This window comes from Sardina pilchardus, chromosome 23, assembly GCF_963854185.1.
Source record: "Sardina pilchardus chromosome 23, fSarPil1.1, whole genome shotgun sequence".
Lineage (NCBI taxonomy): Eukaryota > Metazoa > Chordata > Actinopteri > Clupeiformes > Clupeidae > Sardina > Sardina pilchardus.
This window is the reverse complement of record NC_085016.1, coordinates 16,590,822-16,611,829: the sequence shown is the minus strand read 5'-3', so window position 1 is coordinate 16,611,829 and position 21,008 is coordinate 16,590,822. Positions and strand designations below refer to the sequence as shown.

General features: G+C 50.2%; 31 non-coding genes across 31 annotated transcripts; all 31 read left to right on the top strand.

Annotated features, from left to right (window-relative positions):
* The first annotated feature begins 9,562 nt into the window (after positions 1 to 9,562).
* On the top strand, positions 9,563 to 9,634 carry trnaa-cgc (transfer RNA alanine (anticodon CGC)). Its single transcript has one exon. It is a non-coding gene; the product is annotated as a tRNA-Ala (tRNA).
* Positions 9,635 to 9,857: 223 nt separating this feature from the next.
* On the top strand, positions 9,858 to 9,929 carry trnaa-ugc (transfer RNA alanine (anticodon UGC)). The gene has a single exon. It is a non-coding gene; the product is annotated as a tRNA-Ala (tRNA).
* A 209-nt stretch (positions 9,930 to 10,138) lies between these two features.
* On the top strand, positions 10,139 to 10,210 carry trnaa-cgc (transfer RNA alanine (anticodon CGC)). Its single transcript has one exon. It is a non-coding gene; the product is annotated as a tRNA-Ala (tRNA).
* A 223-nt stretch (positions 10,211 to 10,433) lies between these two features.
* On the top strand, positions 10,434 to 10,505 carry trnaa-ugc (transfer RNA alanine (anticodon UGC)). The gene has a single exon. It is a non-coding gene; the product is annotated as a tRNA-Ala (tRNA).
* Positions 10,506 to 10,845: 340 nt separating this feature from the next.
* trnaa-cgc (transfer RNA alanine (anticodon CGC)) lies at positions 10,846 to 10,917 on the top strand. Its single transcript has one exon. It is a non-coding gene; the product is annotated as a tRNA-Ala (tRNA).
* A 214-nt stretch (positions 10,918 to 11,131) lies between these two features.
* Positions 11,132 to 11,203, top strand: trnaa-ugc (transfer RNA alanine (anticodon UGC)). The gene has a single exon. It is a non-coding gene; the product is annotated as a tRNA-Ala (tRNA).
* A 350-nt stretch (positions 11,204 to 11,553) lies between these two features.
* Positions 11,554 to 11,625, top strand: trnaa-cgc (transfer RNA alanine (anticodon CGC)). Its single transcript has one exon. It is a non-coding gene; the product is annotated as a tRNA-Ala (tRNA).
* A 223-nt stretch (positions 11,626 to 11,848) lies between these two features.
* Positions 11,849 to 11,920, top strand: trnaa-ugc (transfer RNA alanine (anticodon UGC)). Its single transcript has one exon. It is a non-coding gene; the product is annotated as a tRNA-Ala (tRNA).
* A 209-nt stretch (positions 11,921 to 12,129) lies between these two features.
* trnaa-cgc (transfer RNA alanine (anticodon CGC)) lies at positions 12,130 to 12,201 on the top strand. Its single transcript has one exon. It is a non-coding gene; the product is annotated as a tRNA-Ala (tRNA).
* Positions 12,202 to 12,415: 214 nt separating this feature from the next.
* trnaa-ugc (transfer RNA alanine (anticodon UGC)) lies at positions 12,416 to 12,487 on the top strand. Its single transcript has one exon. It is a non-coding gene; the product is annotated as a tRNA-Ala (tRNA).
* Positions 12,488 to 12,701: 214 nt separating this feature from the next.
* Positions 12,702 to 12,773, top strand: trnaa-ugc (transfer RNA alanine (anticodon UGC)). Its single transcript has one exon. It is a non-coding gene; the product is annotated as a tRNA-Ala (tRNA).
* A 350-nt stretch (positions 12,774 to 13,123) lies between these two features.
* Positions 13,124 to 13,195, top strand: trnaa-cgc (transfer RNA alanine (anticodon CGC)). The gene has a single exon. It is a non-coding gene; the product is annotated as a tRNA-Ala (tRNA).
* A 223-nt stretch (positions 13,196 to 13,418) lies between these two features.
* trnaa-ugc (transfer RNA alanine (anticodon UGC)) lies at positions 13,419 to 13,490 on the top strand. The gene has a single exon. It is a non-coding gene; the product is annotated as a tRNA-Ala (tRNA).
* Positions 13,491 to 13,699: 209 nt separating this feature from the next.
* Positions 13,700 to 13,771, top strand: trnaa-cgc (transfer RNA alanine (anticodon CGC)). The gene has a single exon. It is a non-coding gene; the product is annotated as a tRNA-Ala (tRNA).
* Positions 13,772 to 13,985: 214 nt separating this feature from the next.
* trnaa-ugc (transfer RNA alanine (anticodon UGC)) lies at positions 13,986 to 14,057 on the top strand. Its single transcript has one exon. It is a non-coding gene; the product is annotated as a tRNA-Ala (tRNA).
* A 214-nt stretch (positions 14,058 to 14,271) lies between these two features.
* trnaa-ugc (transfer RNA alanine (anticodon UGC)) lies at positions 14,272 to 14,343 on the top strand. The gene has a single exon. It is a non-coding gene; the product is annotated as a tRNA-Ala (tRNA).
* A 350-nt stretch (positions 14,344 to 14,693) lies between these two features.
* Positions 14,694 to 14,765, top strand: trnaa-cgc (transfer RNA alanine (anticodon CGC)). Its single transcript has one exon. It is a non-coding gene; the product is annotated as a tRNA-Ala (tRNA).
* Positions 14,766 to 14,988: 223 nt separating this feature from the next.
* Positions 14,989 to 15,060, top strand: trnaa-ugc (transfer RNA alanine (anticodon UGC)). The gene has a single exon. It is a non-coding gene; the product is annotated as a tRNA-Ala (tRNA).
* A 209-nt stretch (positions 15,061 to 15,269) lies between these two features.
* trnaa-cgc (transfer RNA alanine (anticodon CGC)) lies at positions 15,270 to 15,341 on the top strand. Its single transcript has one exon. It is a non-coding gene; the product is annotated as a tRNA-Ala (tRNA).
* A 223-nt stretch (positions 15,342 to 15,564) lies between these two features.
* On the top strand, positions 15,565 to 15,636 carry trnaa-ugc (transfer RNA alanine (anticodon UGC)). The gene has a single exon. It is a non-coding gene; the product is annotated as a tRNA-Ala (tRNA).
* Positions 15,637 to 15,977: 341 nt separating this feature from the next.
* On the top strand, positions 15,978 to 16,049 carry trnaa-cgc (transfer RNA alanine (anticodon CGC)). The gene has a single exon. It is a non-coding gene; the product is annotated as a tRNA-Ala (tRNA).
* A 214-nt stretch (positions 16,050 to 16,263) lies between these two features.
* Positions 16,264 to 16,335, top strand: trnaa-ugc (transfer RNA alanine (anticodon UGC)). The gene has a single exon. It is a non-coding gene; the product is annotated as a tRNA-Ala (tRNA).
* A 350-nt stretch (positions 16,336 to 16,685) lies between these two features.
* Positions 16,686 to 16,757, top strand: trnaa-cgc (transfer RNA alanine (anticodon CGC)). Its single transcript has one exon. It is a non-coding gene; the product is annotated as a tRNA-Ala (tRNA).
* Positions 16,758 to 16,980: 223 nt separating this feature from the next.
* trnaa-cgc (transfer RNA alanine (anticodon CGC)) lies at positions 16,981 to 17,052 on the top strand. The gene has a single exon. It is a non-coding gene; the product is annotated as a tRNA-Ala (tRNA).
* A 223-nt stretch (positions 17,053 to 17,275) lies between these two features.
* On the top strand, positions 17,276 to 17,347 carry trnaa-ugc (transfer RNA alanine (anticodon UGC)). Its single transcript has one exon. It is a non-coding gene; the product is annotated as a tRNA-Ala (tRNA).
* Positions 17,348 to 17,688: 341 nt separating this feature from the next.
* On the top strand, positions 17,689 to 17,760 carry trnaa-cgc (transfer RNA alanine (anticodon CGC)). Its single transcript has one exon. It is a non-coding gene; the product is annotated as a tRNA-Ala (tRNA).
* Positions 17,761 to 17,983: 223 nt separating this feature from the next.
* trnaa-ugc (transfer RNA alanine (anticodon UGC)) lies at positions 17,984 to 18,055 on the top strand. Its single transcript has one exon. It is a non-coding gene; the product is annotated as a tRNA-Ala (tRNA).
* A 209-nt stretch (positions 18,056 to 18,264) lies between these two features.
* On the top strand, positions 18,265 to 18,336 carry trnaa-cgc (transfer RNA alanine (anticodon CGC)). Its single transcript has one exon. It is a non-coding gene; the product is annotated as a tRNA-Ala (tRNA).
* A 223-nt stretch (positions 18,337 to 18,559) lies between these two features.
* trnaa-ugc (transfer RNA alanine (anticodon UGC)) lies at positions 18,560 to 18,631 on the top strand. Its single transcript has one exon. It is a non-coding gene; the product is annotated as a tRNA-Ala (tRNA).
* A 214-nt stretch (positions 18,632 to 18,845) lies between these two features.
* trnaa-ugc (transfer RNA alanine (anticodon UGC)) lies at positions 18,846 to 18,917 on the top strand. Its single transcript has one exon. It is a non-coding gene; the product is annotated as a tRNA-Ala (tRNA).
* A 223-nt stretch (positions 18,918 to 19,140) lies between these two features.
* trnaa-ugc (transfer RNA alanine (anticodon UGC)) lies at positions 19,141 to 19,212 on the top strand. The gene has a single exon. It is a non-coding gene; the product is annotated as a tRNA-Ala (tRNA).
* Positions 19,213 to 21,008: the final 1,796 nt, after the last annotated feature.

Genomic DNA, 21,008 nt, shown 5'->3' with positions numbered 1-21,008 from the left:
CACTCATCGGGGAATGGTCGAGTTACTTCCCTCTACGTAGACACTTGAGTGCGTTGTATTCCAGTCTGTATGTCGCTCACGTAGATGAGTAGAGTGCGTTGTATTCCAGTATGTATGTCGCTCACGTAGCCAAGTAGAGTGCGTTGTATTCCAGTATGTATGTCGCTCACGTAGCCAAGTAGAGTGCGTTGTATTCCAGTATGTATGTCGCTCACGTAGCCAAGTAGAGTGCGTTGTATTCCAGTCTGTATAAAGCTCACGTAGACGAGGGGTGCGTTGTACTCCAGTCTGTGAGTCGTTCACCGGGCCTCCTCTCCTCGAGTGCGCTGAAGTAGTCCTTACACAGCTTGTAGCCCAAGTTTCGTCGGGCCTCTCTCTTGCGGGCGCCAGTTGCCAACAAGAAATCGCCCTGTCGAGAGCCGCCATGAAAGTTTTAAATCCTCAAACCCCCAACTGCGCAGGTCCGTCATCAGGGGTTCTTGGATACACCTGTAACAGATTGCACAAACCACATACACGCCACAACGCAATCACAGTCCAGCCCCGCCCCCTACCATCAGTCAATGTTCATAACACAAGCACGTTCCCCCCGTTACATAATTCCCCCCCCCTTTAATGGTGGTCGTCCCCGACCACTACCATAGTCAATGTTCAATGTTCTCTTGAGGTCTGGCAACATCCATGGTGCTTTTCAAGGTCTGTACCGTGACGGGGGGTTACCACGGTTGCAGCGGTTTGGGTACCGCCTTGCCGTAGTTGTTTCTGTCCTTTGGTGTGCTGGAGCTGGATCGTGAGCTGGTGCTGCATGAGGGGGTGCTACATGAGGGAGTGCTACCTGATCATAAGCAATAGCTATGGGTAGGAGCTCTGGGCCAGGGGCTTCCTGGGAAGGGTTAGCTGAGGCAAAAGAGGGGAATGTTTGTGTGTCGGCATTGGGTAGTCTGTGCATTGGCATTGTTGTTGCGGTCAGAGGTTCGAACTGCAGAGGTGGAGCTGGTGGGAACAGGGCAAGAGGGGCATTTGGCCATGGGGGCACTAGTTGTCCATTTTGTTGATGGTCGCTGTTTGTGGAAGGTGCGTCCCCTGGGCATGAGCGGAGGTTGTTTCGATGGATGGTTCGGAGGGGGCCTTCCTTCCCTTCGGGACGTATAGTGAAGACCGGGCGATCTCGGTAAGGTTGGGCAACTACAATAAAAGGTGCAGGTAGCCACTGGGGTGCTAGCTTCCCTTGAGCCCTACGACGGAAGTTTTTCATGAGCACCCGCTCCCCGGGCAACAGCGGCAGGGTCCGTGCATTACGATTGTAACGATCTTGGTTCCATTGAGTTCGGCGCTCTACATTGTTGCGAACCATGGCATAGGCGTGCAGGAGCGTTTGGTGATGGTTTCGGACCCAACCATCAAGGTCGTTCCTACGCTGAGGGGGTGCCACATTGTGTAGCATGTCCACAGGCAGTCTGGCATGGCGCCCGAAGATGACGTAATGAGGGGTTATGCCTGTACTTGCGTGTGTAGTGTTATTGTAGGCTTGTAGAAGGGCAGGGAGTAAACTTGGCCAATGGGTCTGAGCGTTAGTCTCGATCGTGGCCAGCAGAGACAGGAGAGTGCGATTAAAACGCTCGCAGGCTCCGTTGCCCTGGGGATGGTAGGGCGTAGTGCGGACCTTCTTACAGCCATACATGGCACACAGCTGTTGCATCAGAGCGGATTCAAAGGCCGCCCCCTGGTCTGTAAGTATCCGCTCGGGACAGCCAAACGGAAGGATGAGGGCTGTCCATAGGGCCTTCACAGTTGTCGGAGCGGTCTGGTCCTTCGTTGGTACTGCCAAGGCGTAACGAGAGAAGAGGTCAGTAATGACCAGGATGTATTGGTAGGTGTCAGATGGTCTCCCGAGGGACAGGAAATCCAATGCCACAGTCTCGAAGGGGTGGCTGGAGGGGATCGGACATAAGGGGGCCTTTGTCGGTGCACCCAACTTCCCCACTACACAAGTGGTGCACTCAGCAGCCCATGTCCGTGCACTTGTACTCATCCCAACCCAATAGAATCTTCTCCTTAGGAGGGACACCATCTTGTCGCCACTTGCATGGCCCCCAGCCTTGTGGTAATCTTCCCAGAGTCTCCGGGCCTGTTGTTCTGGGATGAGGACTTGGTCCACTGGTACTCCGGTGTCTGGTTCGGTCACGCACCTCACAAGTAGTCCATCCCTCAGCTCTAGTCGGTTCCACTCTCGGAGGAGGCAGCGCAGCTGGGGGGACAAGGAAGAGCGGTCATTCTGCGAGGGGGGCTCATTCCTCACCTTCCAGGCATGAAGGAGTCGCAGATCTGAGTCCTCTTTTTGTTGTTCCTTCCACTCTTTGGGCCCGACGTGCTGTTCTGAGGAGGAGGTGCACCCTGCCACTTGCACCACTGGGTGCGCTGCTTCTCCTGGGAGTCGAGATAGAACATCTGCATTCCGATTTGCCGTCCCCGGCCGGTAACGGATTTCGTATGAGAAGTTCGCGAGTTGTGCCACCCATCGCTGTTCTGTTGCGCCTAGGTTTGCTGTGTCGAGGTGGACCAACGGGTTATTATCCGTAAAGATGGTAAATTGTGCCCCCCACAAGTAGTCCTTAAACTTCTCGGTCACAGCCCATTTTAGTGCTAGCAGTTCTAGTTTGAATGAACTATAGTTTTGGTCATTGCGCTCACCAGAGTGGAGGCTACGGCTAGCATAGGCGATGACTCTTTCTCTCCCATCTTGAACTTGGGCGAGCACTGCACCCAGGCCGTCCAAGCTGGCGTCTGTGTACAGTCGAAATGGCAGTTGAAAGTCTGCATAGGCGAGGATGGGGGCACTGAGGAGGGCTCTCTTCAGATGGTCGAATGCAGCCTGGCAGTCTGCTGTCCACTGGATGCGGGCCGAGGGTCGGTTGGCCTGACCTTGGAGAAGTTGATGTAGTGGGGCCGCTACCTTGGCAAAAGCTGGAATAAACCGGCGATAGTACCCGGCAAAACCCAAGAATGATCGCACTTGCTTGACAGTTGATGGGGTGGCCCAGTCCTGGACTACTGCGGTCTTGTCGGGGTCTGTGGCAACGCCCTGTTTGCTGACAACATGTCCTAGGTATGTCACGCTTCGCTGGAACAAGTGGCACTTGTGAGGCTGTAACTTTAGGCCATGGTCCTGGAGACGGGTGAAGACCTGCTCGAGATGTCCCAAGTGGGCGTGGAAACTCGGGGAGTACACTATGATGTCATCAAGATAAATGAGAAGGTAATCATAGACCTGAGCTCCCAAGCAGCGTTGCATTAACCTCTGAAATGTGGCTGGCGCATTACAGAGGCCAAATGGCATCCGCTCGAACTGGTAGAGCCCAAAAGGTGTCGCGAAAGCAGTCTTCTCCTGGTCTTCAGGGGCAACTTCTACCTGCCAATAACCACTGGCGAGATCGAGGGTAGAGTACCACTCCGACTTGCTCAAGCTGGTGAGAGATTCCTCGATCCGTGGCAGCGGGAAAGAGTCCTTGTGGGTTACTGCGTTAAGTTTACGATAATCCACGCAGAATCTCAATGAGCCATCCTTTTTCTTCGCCAGGACTACTGGAGCAGCCCACGGACTGGCACTCTCTTTAACCACCTCACTATCTAACATCCCTTGCAGCAAGGACCTCAGTTCGGTGTAGAGCTTTGGAGGAACTGGGCGGTAACGCTCTCGAATTGGTGGTGCTGTGCCAGTGGGTATCTGGTGAGTGATAACACCCGTTCTCCCAAAATCATCTTCATTAGCTGCGAACACATGAGACCACTTACACAGCAGGGCCTTCAATTGTGCCTGTTGGTCGATGTCCAATCCCTCACCACAGAGGGACATGGCCGGGTGGTCACCCTGTGGAGTTCGCTCAGCGTGCTGGACATCGACTTCAATGACTTGAGGTCCAGCCTTGCGCAGCACCAGTCTTGACTGCCCTTGAACATCCTGTTGGTCAATTTGGTTGACAGAAGCCAAGGGGCACCGCTGGGGGAGTTCAAGAGGAAAAGGGTTAGGGTTGCACATGCGCAGGGGGACCCTACCTCCTTGAGTCCAGCTCACAGACCTAGCCACCCTCCATTCTTGACCATTGCCTTCAAGATCTTCGACCAACACAGGACAGTCAGGGAGGCCGGCAGCTTGCGGCACTTGAGCCCAAACGATCATCTCTGTTGAAGGCGGGATCACCACCGGGGGCTGTCGGGGAAGTCTAGCCACCCCCTGTAGCTCCATATGTGCGACTAAAGCTTTGGTTCTGCGACAGGCAGCAAAGGCAGCATCCCAGGCTTTTTCTGCAGCAGGAGAGAACACAGATTTAAATGCGGCAACACCAGGGTGTCCGCCACCGAAAATACCAGCCCAACAGTCTGCTATGACATTCATGCCCAAAAGTCCATACTCAGTGTTGATGCAATCATCCCTGACAATAACCACCCCTTTCCCTTTCACATCTATGCCCCCAATCTGAAAATCTAAAACTGCGTACCCCACATAAGGAATGTTTAGCCCATTGGCTGCCTTCAGAGCCAGCCACGATATACTATTAGGGTCGAGCATACTACCTTCGCCAAAGTGGCGCCGGAACAGTGTCTCACTAAAAAGAGTTACTTGTGAGCCGGTGTCAAGTATGCATGGTATCAGTTTCTGTTGGATGAGCACCTCGACCTCAGGGCATCTACCCACAATAGAGGGCTTTTGTGGGGGCACAGTGGGGGCCCGCTCCCGGTTCAGTCGCCCTGATGTGACCGGGAGTACCGAAAACCCGTCTGGGTTGGGCGTCGGCGAGGACAAAACCTCTGGATGTGGCCGGATTCCCCGCAGTCTCTGCAGATAGCTCTTCCTTGGGCATCCCACTGGTAAAATGGCTGCCCTGGAGGGGCTGACCCTAATCTTTGGCGTTGGGGGGCATTCGTCTGAGGGGGCCAGTAGGATTGAGCGGGCGTGGCACTGGTTTGTGGTCGCCTGGCTGGTCGAGGGGGAGAAGCAATCGGTGGCGGGAGTGCAGACGGGCTGATTTTCAAGCGTCCCTGCAACTCATCCACAATAGACTTTCCTAGTAGGGTAACTTGTTCTTTTAACTCACCCCGCAATTCCTCACGCAAAGCCTCCTTCATCTGTTGCCAATCTGTGGTCGTTGTGGTCTTTGTGGTCTTTGGTGTTGTAGCGAAGGTTGGGCAGACCTGAGCTCCTTCAGTTTGCTGCTGCTCACGTTCTAGCGCCTTTGCTTCCATACACGCCTCTGCAAACGTCAGTGTTGGGGTCCTGCGGAGCTGTCTCTGTAGCTCTTGACTGGTTGGGCCGTGCCTCAGACCCATGGCAAATTGTGTGCGAAGCAGCTCGTCATCACTGCCGCCTACAAGAGGTTCTCTCGCTCTCCATTTGTGATGCAGCTCCCGCAGACGGAGGGTGAAAGCTCGTACATCCTCCCCTGGCTCCTGTTTGCAGTTAAAAAACTGGATGCGCAGTTGAGCCACTGGTTGTTGGCCTCCATATAACAGTGCTAGTTCTTGTATAATCGCAACATCAGTGTTACATTTCTCTGGTGCCAACAGTGCCACCTCTCTTTTAGCATTCCCCTCTAATGCACTCAATATGAAATCAACCCTTTGTTCTGCATTCAGCCCCTGGGCCCTGATCAAGGCTTCTATTTGAGTCCTCCACTCAATAAATCTACATGACTCCCCTCCGCTAAACTTTGGGACCCATGGTGCACCCATAAACCAAGGCATAAAAGCATTAACTACTTGTGGCTGTATTGCCGGTCCCTGCTCTTCCTCACTCATGATGATGTGTGCGTCAAGGATCCTGCCGACTACGCCAATTTTGTAACGGTAAGCAGGCTGGAAAAGCAGACCCTTGAGGCACACACACAACACGAGAATACTTTTATAAAAGTCAAGTTTATTTAAGTTACAAGGTTTTTAAAATCACAATCACGTCCAACCAGTATAGCACTAATACAGTCTGACCACCAGAGGCAGAGCGGGGGTAGCTATGCTATAGTCTTTACTAAAAGCAATATATGAGGTCTGTAACCAGTGTGAATCAGCTAGGTGCTATAAAGCAATCTAAATTATCTCCAGTATGAATCAGCTAAATGCTATCAAGCAATCTAAATTATCTCCAGTATGAATCAGCTAAATGCTACAGAGCAATCTTAATTATAACCAGTATGAATCAACTATATTCTGGCGCCCTCTAAAGGAGAGCGGGGTCTCGGGCTGCCAGCAAGCTACACAGTGTGAATCCACTAGTTAAGGTGAGGTCACAACACGGCACACAATTTCAAGTCCTCACAGCAAATTACAAAAGGGCATAACAGCAGATAGTAATAAGGTGAATCACAGTTCAAAACATGTCACGGCAAAACACAGCAAATTACTAGTGACATTCAACACGATAGCAGTAGGCTGGACCCATAGCAACCACCAATGATAAATAAGATTTATAACTAGCACCATGGGCAGACAGACCTGATAATTAGGCTAACCAACTGGACACCACAGTTCATACAGAGGGGGCTAACAAGGGCTACGGGGACAGTCCATGCACCACTCACGACCCAGCTGTTCCTCCGGGATTCCGCCCAGTGGCCGCGGTAGTAGTATGCTGGTTGGCCGTCGCAACGGTCCGTCCTGGCCCGACACTCGATAGTCCTCTCGTTATGGCTCGCATCCGCTTCTCTTGGCAGCAAACGCACGCTTCCCCGTACACACAAGGACAGGGCTGTAGGGGAGGAACAGCAATCAGGAACCACACCGAAAACAGAAAGCTAGGCCACCGAACAGTGGTTAGGCTAGGCGTAAGCTACTTCCCTTTAGCGTCAGGTATAGAGTGCGTTGTAACTCTTTGTTGTCCTCCCTTGCGGGCGCCAGTTGCCAACAAGAAATCGCCCTGTCGAGAGCCGCCATGAAAGTTTTAAATCCTCAAACCCCCAACTGCGCAGGTCCGTCATCAGGGGTTCTTGGATACACCTGTAACAGATTGCACAAACCACATACACGCCACAACGCAATCACAGTCCAGCCCCGCCCCCTACCATCAGTCAATGTTCATAACACAAGCACGTTCCCCCCGTTACATACACCGACATTTTTAATCTGTCCCTATCACAGGAAGTAGTCCCTCGTATATTTAAAAAATCAAGCATCATCCCAGTCCCTAAGAGACCCGACACACAGACTCTCAACGATTTCAGGCCAGTAGCACTTACATCAGTCGCCATGAAATGCTTAGAAAAAATGGTCCTATCACACATTAACTACACAGTACCGGACAGTGTCGACCCTTTTCAGTTTGCCTACCGCCCCAATCGATCAGTGGATGACGCGGTGTCAATAGCTTTACATCACACTCTGGAACACCTGGAAGGCAGCAGAACATACGCCAGGATGCTTTTCCTGGATTATAGCTCGGCCTTCAACACCATCCGTCCAGGCAAGCTGATCAGAAAGCTGACAGACCTGGGTCTCCCAACCCCCACCTGTAACTGGATCCTGGACTTCCTGACAGAGAGACCACAGGTGGTGAGAATGGGAGGGCGGGTGTCTGCTGAGATTACAGTTAGCACAGGATCTCCACAGGGCTGCTGCCTCAGCCCTAAACTCTTCACCTTGTACACCCATGACTGTGTATCCAACCATGATAACACCATCATCATAAAATATGCTGATGATACCACCATTCTGGGCCTTATCAAAGGGGGGGATGAGTCAGGGTATAGGTCTGTTGTGAATGACATCATTGCTTATGGGGAGACAAATGATCTCATCCTTAACACAGACAAGACAAGGGAAGTAATAATGGATTTTAGGAAACGCCCGCCTCCCTTACAGCCCCTCAGCATCAATGGGACTGAGGTAGTACGGGCCGACAGTCACAAATTTCTGGGACTGCAAGTGACTTCCAACCTGAGCTGGACCCAAAACACTACAGCCACAGTGAGAAAAGCCCAGCAAAGGCTCTATTTTATACGCATGTTAAAAAAAGCTGGCCTGAGTCACCGCCCCCTTACACAAGCATACAGAGGACTAGTTGAGAGCATCCTCTCCACAGGTATTGCTGTCTGGTATGGCAACACCACACAGGCTGAGAGAAGGACTTTACAACGTGTCATAAAATCTGCAGAGAGGATTATTAGAACAAAACTTCCCTCTATGGAAAGCATGTATGAACAGCGCTGTCAGAAGAGGGCAGAGAGAATCATCAAAGACTCCTTACACCCAGCCCACTCTCTTTTCAGACACAAACACTGCACATACAACCTGCGTCAGAGCAGAGCGGACAGCATCTCAACTAAGACGGTCAGACTCTTTAACAGCTTCTTTCCTGCTACAGTCAGACTGCTGTCAAAATTAAAATACTGACATAAAAGACACAATACTACTAACATAACATACACATGCCACTTGGAGGTTACTGCCTGGAAATATGGACACTGTGCAATATTTTACACTGTATTGTATATGGGACTATGGGCAATACTGAAACAAGGGGACAATGTGCAATATTAGGGTAAACTAGGGTAACTTAATGTGGGGAATATGTGCAATATTAACAAAGGGACAAAAGGTGCAATATTTTCGTGAAAGACTCTAATGGGACAATGTGCAATAAGGAGATCAGGTGCAATGCTATTTGTTGAATGTCTTGTATGTGTTACTCTTTGTCATGTCTGTTTTAAATACTTGTCATGTCTGTTCTTTTTTAAAAATACTTGACTTGTAGGGCCTGCACAAGAATTCCAATGTGTTATGCACAAATGGCCAATAAAGTACTTTGACTTTGACTTTTGACTTTGAGCTAACGGGATAGTTACCTTGATGGAACTCTCTCAAGATGTAAAAGTTTGCCAATCGGCTGTGTAGTTTTGAATTAAACACTACAGTAGGCCTAAATGAACTAAATCCCATAGGTTACCGTGGCATTGTGCTCACTTTTCCCTTGATTGGAAATGTTGGCTGCTTATAGCTTAACTTATGATTTGGAGTTGGTATATCTGTTCCAATGAGCGCTTATATCCCAGCGCTCAACATAAAACTTCACGGCATTCTCCTCCTGATAACGTTAGTGGAATAGCCTAGATTTAATGTGAACGTAGGCCTAAATAAAAAGACGCAGAGTGGCTACATGATACAGCGCACGTTTTGGGGTGGAAATGTTGCGCCCTTTAAAAGCAGGTGTAGCCTTATCCGAATCATGGTTAAATCCATCAATTAGATAACAGAATTAGTAAGTTTTGTTTCATAGTAGCCTTTCAGCTTGAGTCAAAAGCAGGCTCGGATGAAGCTGGGAGGAATTAAACACGCGGTTACCACACCGTAGTATCAACCGTGATAATAATGATATTCGAAATGAACACGGTAATTGTTATCGTCAACATTTTTATCATGCTTTACCATCACACCGGTAATCGTTACATCCCTACTGCCCACAATAGCCGGGAATTTGACTTTCCAGGAGAAATGAAACTGCTTGTGGAACAAAGGCCTGACGAGTTAGAGTGAAAGAAAATTTTGTTCACGAAGCGGCATCTTTATGACAGTGTCTGAGGGGGATGTAGCTCAGTGGTAGAGCGCATGCTTCGCATGTATGAGGACCCGTGTTCAATCCCCGGCATCTCCACTTATGCGGCCCTAAAGGAGGTCAGGGTACCGTCGCAAGCCGTGGGTCAGGGTTTGCGCAGAATTTCACAAATCAAACCGCCTGTGGAGTGGAGAGGAGTGCCGTCAGAGGACAGGGCTGGCATTTTGTTGGCTCCTCCATGGACTTCCACAATTTGGAAAAGAGGCCTCTTGCACGGCACAACGTCTAGGCTGGGAAGTGTAATCTTTCGACAATCACTGAAGGGGATGTAGCTCAGTGGTAGAGCGCATGCTTTGCATGTATGAGGCCCTGGGTTCAATCCCCGGCATCTCCATTTATGCAGCACTGAAGGGACTTTGGGGACCACCGCAAGCCGTGGTTCAGGGTTTGCGCAGAAATTCACAAATCAAACCGCCTGTGGAGTGGAGAAGACCTGGCTAGTATTTTCTCGGCTCCTCCGTGGACTTCCACGATTAGGAATGTAGGCCTCTTGCACGGCACAACGTCTGTACTAGGAAGTATAATCTTTTGATGAATACTGAAGGGGATGTAGCTCAGTGGTAGAGCGCATGCTTCGCATGTATGAGGTCCCGGGTTCAATCCCCGGCATCTCCACTTATATGTCCCCAAAGGAGGTCTGGGTACAACCGCAAGCCGTGGCTCAGGGATTGCGCAGAATTTCATAAATCAAACAGCCTGTGGAGCGGAGAGGAGCACCGTCAGAGGACCCGGCTGCTACTTTGTTGGCTCAAACGTGCACTTCGACAATTAGCATTATAAGCCTCTTGCACGGCACAACGTCTAGGCTGGGAAGTGTAATCTTTTGACAACTTCTTAAGGGGATGTACCTCAGTGGTAGAGCGCATGCTTTGCATGTATGAGGCCCCGGGTTCAATCCCCGGCATCTCCACTTTTGCAGCACTTTGGGGATGGCCGCAAGCCTCGAGAAAGAGTAGGTAGTTTGCAAGGTTCACAGCCGACACGAAAAGGTGCTGTGAAAAGAAGCTCGTGCTCTGCCCGCTACCAACATTTGTGGATTGCGGTGCATGTTGCAAAACAGAGCAGGTAGCGAACTTGGCTTCCTATTGCTGCAGCAGTAAAGCACAACACCAAGTGCAGAGCAGCTGCCCACAATAGCCGGGAATTTGACTTTCCAGGAGAAATGAAACTGCTTGTGGAACAAAGGCCTGACGAGTTAGAGTGAAAGAAAATTTTGTTCACGAAGCGGCATCTTTATGACAGTGTCTGAGGGGGATGTAGCTCAGTGGTAGAGCGCATGCTTCGCATGTATGAGGTCCCGGGTTCAATCCCCGGCATCTCCACTTATGCGGCACTTTGGGGATGGCCGCAAGCCGTGGTTCAAGGTTTGCGCAGAATTTCACAAATCAAACCGCCTGTGGAGTGGAGAGGAGCGCCGTCAGAGGACTGGGCTAGTATTTTGTTGGCTCCTCCGTGGACTTCCACAAATAGGAATAGAGGCCTCTTGCACGGCACAACGTCTAGGCTGGGAAGTGTAATCTTTTGACAACTACTGAAGGGGATGTAGCTCAGTGGTAGAGCGCATGCTTTGCATGTATGAGGCCCCGGGTTCAATCCCCGGCATCTCCATTTATGCAGCACTGAATGGACTTTGGGGACCGCCGCAAGCCTCGAGAAAGAGTAGCTAGTTTGCAAGGTTCACAGCCGACACGAAAAGGTGCCTGTGAAAAGAAGCTCGTGCTCTGCCCGCTACCAACATTTGTGGATTGCGGTGCATGTTGCAAAACAGAGCAGGTAGCGAACTTGGCTTCCTATTGCTGCAGCAGTAAAGTACAACACCAAGTGCAGAGCAGCTGCCCACAATAGCCGGGAATTTGACTTTCCAGGAGAAATGAAACTGCTTGTGGAACAAAGGCCTGACGAGTTAGAGTGAAAGAAAATTTTGTTCACGAAGCGGCATCTTTATGACAGTGTCTGAGGGGGATGTAGCTCAGTGGTAGAGCGCATGCTTCGCATGTATGAGGTCCCGGGTTCAATCCCCGGCATCTCCACTTATGCGGCCCTAAAGGAGGTCAGGGTACCGTCGCAAGCCGTGGGTCAGGGTTTGCGCAGAATTTCACAAATCAAACCGCCTGTGGAGTGGAGAGGAGTGCCGTCAGAGGACAGGGCTGGCATTTTGTTGGCTCTTCCATGGACTTCCACAATTAGGAAAAGAGGCCTCTTGCACGGCACAACGTCTAGGCTGGGAAGTGTAATCTTTCGACAATCACTGAAGGGGATGTAGCTCAGTGGTAGAGCGCATGCTTTGCATGTATGAGGCCCCGGGTTCAATCCCCGGCATCTCCATTTATGCAGCACTGAAGGGACTTTGGGGACCACCGCAAGCCGTGGTTCAGGGTTTGCGCAGAATTTCACAAATCAAACCGCCTGTGGAGTGGAGAAGACCTGGCTAGTATTTTCTCGGCTCCTCCGTGGACTTCCACGATTAGGAATGTAGGCCTCTTGCACGGCACAACGTCTGTACTAGGAAGTATAATCTTTTGATGAATACTGAAGGGGATGTAGCTCAGTGGTAGAGCGCATGCTTCGCATGTATGAGGTCCCGGGTTCAATCCCCGGCATCTCCACTTATATGTCCCCAAAGGAGGTCTGGGTACAACCGCAAGCCGTGGCTCAGGGTTTGCGCAGAATTTCATAAATCAAACAGCCTGTGGAGCGGAGAGGAGCACCGTCAGAGGACCCGGCTGTTACTTTGTTGGCTCAAACGTGCACTTCGACTATAAGCCTCTTGCACGGCACAACGTCTAGGCTGGGAAGTGTAATCTTTTGACAACTTCTGAAGGGGATGTAGCTCAGTGGTAGAGCGCATGCTTTGCATGTATGAGGCCCCGGGTTCAATCCCCGGCATCTCCACTTTTGCAGCACTTTGGGGATGGCCGCAAGCCGTGGTTCAAGGTTTGCGCAGAATTTCACAAATCAAACCGCCTGTGGAGTGGAGAGGAGCGCCGTCAGAGGACCGGGCTAGTATTTTGTTGGCTCCTCCGTGGACTTCCACAAATAGGAATAGAGGCCTCTTGCACGGCACAACGTCTAGGCTGGGAAGTGTATTCTTTTGACAACCACTGAAGGGGATGTAGCTCAGTGGTAGAGCGCATGCTTTGCATGTATGAGGCCCCGGGTTCAATCCCCGGCATCTCCATTTATGCAGCACTGAATGGACTTTGGGGACCGCCGCAAGCCTCGAGAAAGAGTAGCTAGTTTGCAAGGTTCACAGCCGACACGAAAAGGTGCCTGTGAAAAGAAGCTCGTGCTCTGCCCGCTACCAACATTTGTGGATTGCGGTGCATGTTGCAAAACAGAGCAGGTTGCGAACTTGGCTTCCTATTGCTGCAGCAGTAAAGTACAACACCAAGTGCAGAGCAGCTGCCCACAATAGCCGGGAATTTGACTTTCCAGGAGAAATGAAACTGTTTGTGGAACAAAGGCCTGACGAGTTAGAGTGAAAGAAAATTTTGTTCACGAAGCGGCATCTTTATGACAGTGTCTGAGGGGGATGTAGCTCAGTGGTAGAGCGCATGCTTCGCATGTATGAGGTCCCGGGTTCAATCCCCGGCATCTCCACTTATGCGGCCCTAAAGGAGGTCAGGGTACCGTCGCAAGCCGTGGGTCAGGGTTTGCGCAGAATTTCACAAATCAAACCGCCTGTGGAGTGGAGAGGAGTGCCGTCAGAGGACAGGGCTGGCATTTTGTTGGCTCTTCCATGGACTTCCACAATTAGGAAAAGAGGCCTCTTGCACGGCACAACGTCTAGGCTGGGAAGTGTAATCTTTCGACAATCACTGAAGGGGATGTAGCTCAGTGGTAGAGCGCATGCTTTGCATGTATGAGGCCCCGGGTTCAATCCCCGGCATCTCCATTTATGCAGCACTGAAGGGACTTTGGGGACCACCGCAAGCCGTGGTTCAGGGTTTGCGCAGAATTTCACAAATCAAACCGCCTGTGGAGTGGAGAAGACCTGGCTAGTATTTTCTCGGCTCCTCCGTGGACTTCCACGATTAGGAATGTAGGCCTCTTGCACGGCACAACGTCTGTACTAGGAAGTATAATCTTTTGATGAATACTGAAGGGGATGTAGCTCAGTGGTAGAGCGCATGCTTCGCATGTATGAGGTCCCGGGTTCAATCCCCGGCATCTCCACTTATATGTCCCCAAAGGAGGTCTGGGTACAACCGCAAGCCGTGGCTCAGGGTTTGCGCAGAATTTCATAAATCAAACAGCCTGTGGAGCGGAGAGGAGCACCGTCAGAGGACCCGGCTGTTACTTTGTTGGCTCAAACGTGCACTTCGACTATAAGCCTCTTGCACGGCACAACGTCTAGGCTGGGAAGTGTAATCTTTTGACAACTTCTGAAGGGGATGTAGCTCAGTGGTAGAGCGCATGCTTTGCATGTATGAGGCCCCGGGTTCAATCCCCGGCATCTCCACTTTTGCAGCACTTTGGGGATGGCCGCAAGCCGTGGTTCAAGGTTTGCGCAGAATTTCACAAATCAAACCGCCTGTGGAGTGGAGAGGAGCGCCGTCAGAGGACCGGGCTAGTATTTTGTTGGCTCCTCCGTGGACTTCCACAAATAGGAATAGAGGCCTCTTGCACGGCACAACGTCTAGGCTGGGAAGTGTATTCTTTTGACAACCACTGAAGGGGATGTAGCTCAGTGGTAGAGCGCATGCTTTGCATGTATGAGGCCCCGGGTTCAATCCCCGGCATCTCCATTTATGCAGCACTGAATGGACTTTGGGGACCGCCGCAAGCCTCGAGAAAGAGTAGCTAGTTTGCAAGGTTCACAGCCGACACGAAAAGGTGCCTGTGAAAAGAAGCTCGTGCTCTGCCCGCTACCAACATTTGTGGATTGCGGTGCATGTTGCAAAACAGAGCAAGTAGCGAACTTGGCTTCCTATTGCTGCAGCAGTAAAGCACAACACCAAGTGCAGAGCAGCTGCCCACAATAGCCGGGAATTTGACTTTCCAGGAGAAATGAAACTGCTTGTGGAACAAAGGCCTGACGAGTTAGAGTGAAAGAAAATTTTGTTCACGAAGCGGCATCTTTATGACAGTGTCTGAGGGGGATGTAGCTCAGTGGTAGAGCGCATGCTTCGCATGTATGAGGTCCCGGGTTCAATCCCCGGCATCTCCACTTATGCGGCCCTAAAGGAGGTCAGGGTACCGTCGCAAGCCGTGGGTCAGGGTTTGCGCAGAATTTCACAAATCAAACCGCCTGTGGAGTGGAGAGGAGTGCCGTCAGAGGACCGGGCTGGCATTTTGTTGGCTCCTCCATGGACTTCCACAATTTGGAAAAGAGGCCTCTTGCACGGCACAACGTCTAGGCTGGGAAGTGTAATCTTTCGACAATCACTGAAGGGGATGTAGCTCAGTGGTAGAGCGCATGCTTTGCATGTATGAGGCCCCGGGTTCAATCCCCGGCATCTCCATTTATGCAGCACTGAAGGGACTTTGGGGACCACCGCAAGCCGTGGTTCAGGGTTTGCGCAGAAATTCACAAATCAAACCGCCTGTGGAGTGGAGAAGACCTGGCTAGTATTTTCTCGGCTCCTCCGTGGACTTCCACGATTAGGAATGTAGGCCTCTTGCACGGCACAACGTCTGTACTAGGAAGTATAATCTTTTGATGAATACTGAAGGGGATGTAGCTCAGTGGTAGAGCGCATGCTTCGCATGTATGAGGTCCCGGGTTCAATCCCCGGCATCTCCACTTATATGTCCCCAAAGGAGGTCTGGGTACAACCGCAAGCCGTGGCTCAGGGATTGCGCAGAATTTCATAAATCAAACAGCCTGTGGAGCGGAGAGGAGCACCGTCAGAGGACCCGGCTGCTACTTTGTTGGCTCAAACGTGCACTTCGACAATTAGCATTATAAGCCTCTTGCACGGCACAACGTCTAGGCTGGGAAGTGTAATCTTTTGACAACTTCTTAAGGGGATGTACCTCAGTGGTAGAGCGCATGCTTTGCATGTATGAGGCCCCGGGTTCAATCCCCGGCATCTCCACTTTTGCAGCACTTTGGGGATGGCCGCAAGCCTCGAGAAAGAGTAGGTAGTTTGCAAGGTTCACAGCCGACACGAAAAGGTGCCTGTGAAAAGAAGCTCGTGCTCTGCCCGCTACCAACATTTGTGGATTGCGGTGCATGTTGCAAAACAGAGCAGGTAGCGAACTTGGCTTCCTATTGCTGCAGCAGTAAAGCACAACACCAAGTGCAGAGCAACTGCCCACAATAGCCGGGAATTTGACTTTCCAGGAGAAATGAAACTGCTTGTGGAAGAAAGGCCTGACGAGTTAGAGTGAAAGAAAATTTTGTTCACGAAGAGGCATCTTTATGACAGTGTCTGAGGGGGATGTAGCTCAGTGGTAGAGCGCATGCTTCGCATGTATGAGGTCCCGGGTTCAATCCCCGGCATCTCCACTTATGCGGCACTTTGGGGATGGCCGCAAGCCGTGGTTCAAGGTTTGCGCAGAATTTCACAAATCAAACCGCCTGTGGAGTGGAGAGGAGCGCCGTCAGAGGACTGGGCTAGTATTTTGTTGGCTCCTCCGTGGACTTCCACAAATAGGAATAGAGGCCTCTTGCACGGCACAACGTCTAGGCTGGGAAGTGTGATCTTTTGACAACTACTGAAGGGGATGTAGCTCAGTGGTAGAGCGCATGCTTTGCATGTATGAGGCCCCGGGTTCAATCCCCGGCATCTCCATTTATGCAGCACTGAATGGACTTTGGGGACCGCCGCAAGCCTCGAGAAAGAGTAGCTAGTTTGCAAGGTTCACAGCCGACACGAAAAGGTGCCTGTGAAAAGAAGCTCGTGCTCTGCCCGCTACCAACATTTGTGGATTGCGGTGCATATTGCAAAACAGAGCAAGTAGCGAACTTGGCTTCCTATTGCTGCAGCAGTAAAGCACAACACCAAGTGCAGAGCAGCTGCCCACAATAGCCGGGAATTTGACTTTCCAGGAGAAATGAAACTGCTTGTGGAACAAAGGCCTGACGAGTTAGAGTGAAAGAAAATTTTGTTCACGAAGCGGCATCTTTATGACAGTGTCTGAGGGGGATGTAGCTCAGTGGTAGAGCGCATGCTTCGCATGTATGAGGTCCCGGGTTCAATCCCCGGCATCTCCACTTATGCGGCCCTAAAGGAGGTCAGGGTACCGTCGCAAGCCGTGGGTCAGGGTTTGCGCAGAATTTCACAAATCAAACCGCCTGTGGAGTGGAGAGGAGTGCCGTCAGAGGACCGGGCTGGCATTTTGTTGGCTCCTCCATGGACTTCCACAATTTGGAAAAGAGGCCTCTTGCACGGCACAACGTCTGTACTAGGAAGTATAATCTTTTGATGAATACTGAAGGGGATGTAGCTCAGTGGTAGAGCGCATGCTTCGCATGTATGAGGTCCCGGGTTCAATCCCCGGCATCTCCACTTATATGTCCCCAAAGGAGGTCTGGGTACAACCGCAAGCCGTGGCTCAGGGATTGCGCAGAATTTCATAAATCAAACAGCCTGTGGAGCGGAGAGGAGCACCGTCAGAGGACCCGGCTGCTACTTTGTTGGCTCAAACGTGCACTTCGACAATTAGCATTATAAGCCTCTTGCACGGCACAACGTCTAGGCTGGGAAGTGTAATCTTTTGACAACTTCTTAAGGGGATGTACCTCAGTGGTAGAGCGCATGCTTTGCATGTATGAGGCCCCGGGTTCAATCCCCGGCATCTCCACTTTTGCAGCACTTTGGGGATGGCCGCAAGCCTCGAGAAAGAGTAGGTAGTTTGCAAGGTTCACAGCCGACACGAAAAGGTGCCTGTGAAAAGAAGCTCGTGCTCTGCCCGCTACCAACATTTGTGGATTGCGGTGCATGTTGCAAAACAGAGCAGGTAGCGAACTTGGCTTCCTATTGCTGCAGCAGTAAAGCACAACACCAAGTGCAGAGCAGCTGCCCACAATAGCCGGGAATTTGACTTTCCAGGAGAAATGAAACTGCTTGTGGAACAAAGGCCTGACGAGTTAGAGTGAAAGAAAATTTTGTTCACGAAGCGGCATCTTTATGACAGTGTCTGAGGGGGATGTAGCTCAGTGGTAGAGCGCATGCTTCGCATGTATGAGGTCCCGGGTTCAATCCCCGGCATCTCCACTTATGCGGCCCTAAAGGAGGTCAGGGTACCGTCGCAAGCCGTGGGTCAGGGTTTGCGCAGAATTTCACAAATCAAACCGCCTGTGGAGTGGAGAGGAGTGCCGTCAGAGGACCGGGCTGGCATTTTGTTGGCTCCTCCATGGACTTCCACAATTAGGAAAAGAGGCCTCTTGCACGGCACAACGTCTAGGCTGGGAAGTGTAATCTTTCGACAATCACTGAAGGGGATGTAGCTCAGTGGTAGAGCGCATGCTTTGCATGTATGAGGCCCCGGGTTCAATCCCCGGCACCTCCATTTATGCAGCACTGAAGGGACTTTGGGGACCACCGCAAGCCGTGGTTCAGGGTTTGCGCAGAATTTCACAAATCAAACCGCCTGTGGAGTGGAGAAGACCTGCCTAGTATTTTCTCGGCTCCTCCGTGGACTTCCACGATTAGGAATGTAGGCCTCTTGCACGGCACAACGTCTGTACTAGGAAGTATAATCTTTTGATGAATACTGAAGGGGATGTAGCTCAGTGGTAGAGCGCATGCTTCGCATGTATGAGGTCCCGGGTTCAATCCCCGGCATCTCCACTTATATGTCCCCAAAGGAGGTCTGGGTACAACCGCAAGCCGTGGCTCAGGGTTTGCGCAGAATTTCATAAATCAAACAGCCTGTGGAGCGGAGAGGAGCACTGTCAGAGGACCCGGCTGTTACTTTGTTGGCTCCAACGTGCACTTCGACAATTAGCATTATAAGCCTCTTGCACGGCACAACGTCTAGGCTGGGAAGTGTAGTCTTTTGACAACATTTGAAGGGGATGTAGCTCAGTGGTAGAGCGCATGCTTTGCATGTATGAGGCCCCGGGTTCAATCCCCGGCATCTCCACTTATGCAGCACTTTGGGGATGGCCGCAAGCCGTGGTTCAAGGTTTGCGCAGAATTTCACAAATCAAACCGCCTGTGGAGTGGAGAGGAGCGCGGTCAGAGGACCGGGCTAGTATTTTGTTGGCTCCTCCGTGGACTTCCACAAATAGGAATAGAGGCCTCTTGCACGGCACAACGTCTAGGCTGGGAAGTGTAATCTTTTGACAACTACTGAAGGGGATGTAGCTCAGTGGTAGAGCGCATGCTTTGCATGTATGAGGCCCCGGGTTCAATCCCCGGCATCTCCACTTATATGTCCCCAAAGGAGGTCTGGGTACAACCGCAAGCCGTGGCTCAGGGTTTGCGCAGAATTTCATAAATCAAACAGCCTGTGGAGCGGAGAGGAGCACCGTCAGAGGACCCGGCTGTTACTTTGTTGGCTCCAACGTGCACTTCGACAATTAGCATTATAAGCCTCTTGCACGGCACAACGTCTAGGCTGGGAAGTGTAGTCTTTTGACAAAATTTGAAGGGGATGTAGCTCAGTGGTAGAGTGCATGCTTTGCATGTATGAGGCCCCGGGTTCAATCCCCGGCATTTCCATTTATGCAGCAGTGAAGGGACTTTGGGGACCACCGCAAGCCTCGAGAAAGAGTAGCTATGGGGTCAGTCAACTACAAGCCTGATCCTCTGACATTGCTCCTTTCCTCTCCACAATTTGTTCCAGAGCCATCGTCTCTATTACTTTTTTTTACTGAGGCAGGAGTGTGGGTAGTTCAGTCGGTAGAGTATCAGATTATTAACCTTGCAACCTAGTCACTCTTTCTGGAGGCTTGCAACGGTAGGCTACCTAAAGTACCTGATTCCCTGGGCACATGTGACCAATGTAGAAATAAAAAGAACATGTGAAGTGTCACACCCAAGTTTTTAAACATAAACAACAATTTTTCAAACATTGAATATCTTCATGTTGATATGATTTCAATTAATCCCTAATCAATGCTATTTGATTGAATGACATGACAAGGGGGAAACGGAGTTAAGCAATACTATTAGACATTATTGTAGTATAGAAAAGAACATTTTCACCACATTGGAATGAGTTTTTACAGCATCTCCTGGCACAAACCTATGTTAAGGCTGAGGCTCTGATATGGGTGAGATGATTTCCCATGGACATCTTCAATATTTTTAAAGTAAATGCATCGATATAGAAACAACTGAAAAACATGTTCAAAGTTTTGCCACATGCCTCTTGCAATCATTTGTTCATGTATAGTAAAGCCTACTAAAACCTGTGGATACTGAAATGTTTTTTTTTTGTTATACCCAAAGTACTTTGCAAAGAAACACCTTGGTCCATCAGACTGTGCAATTTTGAAATCTTATAAAGGACGACTCGTAGTTAATCTACTGTTTTCCAGTTAGTGGGCTACTTATAAAAAGCTTTTTAATCTATTGTTTGAGATGCATTGGCTATCTACAATCCCTTCTTTTGGGATTCCCTCTTATTCTATCTTTTTTTCCATTTAATCTGTTTACCCTTTGTTAGCTTCGGTTTCGCAGTTTGTTCTTGGTGTGTCTTATCTGTCACATTTAGCTGTTTACTTTTCTTCATGTCAAAATTATCTGATCCAAATCCACTAACCGAGACCAACTACAGAGACTGGGCTAGTAACTCCCCCCTGGAGCATCTTAGATTTAAGTGCCAGTAATAAGACCCACTACTCATAGTCACAGTCACAGTCACAATCACAACACTACCACTGTCCCCAACACTTAAAGCTTCATATGACTTCAACTATATTGCATGTATGAAAGGTGCTATACTATTACAGTTTATTTATTATATTAGAATAATAGCAGCAGGTGTTGCAATACAAAGACTTCCACACAAAATTGCGTACTTGATTTGAATTCTTTAATCAATTTGGAAGGTAATACAAAAAAGAAAAAAAAAAAACATCTGTGAATTTTATTTACTATTTCTCTATTGGATCTAAATATACATTTTCACCCCATCCTTGCCCTCCAAAATCCAGAAGTATGGGGGATACCACCAAATTGATACAATATTATCCCAGTCGTCCCTCCCCCTCCCCCCGGTAACCCCCCACCCACCCCTCCTCTGATGTCCGGTCTGGAGACAAATACTAAGAACACATCAGTTGCCTGGTTACAGTTCACAGCCTTTATGTAGTTTCAGTCCAGACCTGCTAAAATGATAAGTCCCAACCCTCTGAGGTTAGCCAGTTTTTCAGCTAGCAGTTTTTAAGACAGGAAATTAAAATACCCCTCTCCCGATACTTCTCTTTTGCAATCTCTACATGCTTTGCATATGTCTCTTAGCTACCCTCTAGTGCTGTTACAAAGGGTGGGGGTGATGAGAGTAGTGCACA